General features: G+C 41.5%; 1 pseudogene; it reads right to left on the bottom strand.

The window, feature by feature from the left end:
* Positions 1-1,364: 1,364 nt before the first annotated feature.
* LOC142453013 (large ribosomal subunit protein uL6 pseudogene) lies at positions 1,365-1,925 on the bottom strand (annotated as a pseudogene).
* Positions 1,926-2,185: the final 260 nt, after the last annotated feature.

Here is a 2,185-nt window from a genome sequence, read left to right as displayed (position 1 = left end):
CAGTGTAGCCTACATACAACCAACATCCTTGTGGGATTTGATTCCTTCGTTTGCAGGTCCAAGGGCATCGCTTTATGGGGCATCCCAGTTAATTGGCTGAACACTGTACCGTGCTTAGTATTTGTGTTCATCGCATAGAGCTTGCTAACCACCATCCAAGCACAACAATCGGTCCCTGTCCACCCAGAACAGCAGAGGTTATGGGATATGTGGCCCATTGCCTCCATGAGCAGCTGCATCCTTTGCCATGAGATCAGCCGAACGAGCTGATGCCCGGCTACCATTACGAACCCTTTGGATCAAGGTTTCCATAGAAGAGCCCTCATGCAAAACAGTTGCAAATGCTCATGGACTCTAGACTCTCTGGAGCCAGTGAGGGTGGATGAACCCCTGAAACGATTGCCCTCCGGTGATCTTCAAATATCAACCCCCAAATTACCCCTGAAGTCATCTTAAAACTGAACAGTAACCAAGCTTACCTAGGGGAAAATGCCTGCCTTGAGCATTGTACTTTTAACAGGAATATCTCCACTGACATCAGCAACTTGAAAGATTAGATAGCAAGGTCAGTGGGGAATGGACTTAGGTTAATGGGGAAAACCTCCCAGAAAAGGAGTGTGAGAATGGGTGTATAACTCAAAGAATATCATAAATGTCACTGAGTTTTACAGGTAGAAATGGTTGGATTGGAGTATGTTTTGGTGTATGTGTTCTCAAAAGCACAACAAAATTCAAAAATAGTAAAGTGAATAACCGAGAAACGTTAACATATCATGACCTCACAAACTTAGATACAAGTACATTCTTCAAACCAGGGCCTTCTTGTTTAAAATAAAAAGGGGTTGTAGTTCACCAGAGGTGAATTAACATTGAATCTTTATGTTGATTTATACCAAGAAATATTCATCTTGAGAATAACTAAGAAATGAATAAAAAATAATAAAAAGAAATGAGTCCTTATAATAGAGAAATGGATCATTTGAAATGTTTTTTTAAAAACAAATCATTTAAACAATACTTATTCCTAGAAAGAACAGAAATCTTGAGATACCACTGAATCTAGGAGAGGAAATGTCTATCAGCAGTACAGGCCAGAAAACTGGTGGAAATAGGGGTCAACTCTTCAAACTTCTGAGATTCTCACTCAGAAAAGGCAAAGCAGTTACATTTTTTTCTCCATCTTTTTTTAATTACAAAATTTTTCAAACCCAGAGCAAGAACCAACTTCGCTTGGTATATCCTGACTTATTTTTTTCACTTCAGTAATACAGAGTGACCCCATTTTTTTGTGTATTTCATTACATAAAACTTTATTGGATTGGATCAAAGCATCACAAACAAGTCTAAAGGAAGTCATCTAGATCTTACTCATCAGCCTGTTGGACTGTTCTTTTTCAGAAACATAGATACCCTCCCCAAACTTTCCGATATCCTTGTTTTTAACTGTTGTGGCTTGCTGAATTAAAGCAGCTGAATTTCCTTCAGGAATTAACTCATCTTTCTCGGCTTGAGAAACGGTGCAAGCAACACCTGTCCTCATGTGAACCCTCCGGATGTATTTTTCACCCAAGAAGTTACAGATTTCAACACAAGAGGCCCATTCGCCTGTGTAACCACGTTGATGGGGAAGTGGGCGTACACAGACCTCCTCTCGAATCGGAAGCCCAGTGTCACACCCTTGACCATGTTCTCCTCTGTACATGACTACAGATCGTGCAGACGGAAACCAGTTCCTTTCTATTTCCCCACCATTTCTCAACTCTAAGCCTCCTCTTCTTTCCAAGGAGACTCAGTTCTGTGTTGATGTGATTGAAGTCCCTCCACAGAGTTCTTCTCAAGCCCTTCACCTTGACCGTGTGCCCCTTCAGGGAAATGCCAACATTCTCTGGAATATGGACAGTCTGGATACTAGGAATGGGTTTCATTCTCAGAGTAGATGCGGCAAATAGGCCCTGTTTTGTGTGTGTGTGTGTGTGTGTGTGCGCGCGTGTGTGTGTGTGTGTTCGTTCATTGTTTTATTTTTTAGACCTATAACTTATTCTCTCCTTTGGTTACGAGTGGATGTTTAGGTCCCTTTACGTCATAAGGAGGACTGCGGCGGGCATTCTTGCATGTATGCCTTTAGATGGTTATCCGTTAAGTTTGTAGGACAAATAGTGCAATGAACAGATGGAACGAGGGTTGC

Source organism: Tenrec ecaudatus, chromosome 7, assembly GCF_050624435.1.
Source record: "Tenrec ecaudatus isolate mTenEca1 chromosome 7, mTenEca1.hap1, whole genome shotgun sequence".
Lineage (NCBI taxonomy): Eukaryota > Metazoa > Chordata > Mammalia > Afrosoricida > Tenrecidae > Tenrec > Tenrec ecaudatus.
Note: the sequence above shows the minus strand (reverse complement) of the source record. Positions and strands in the feature narration are given on the sequence as shown.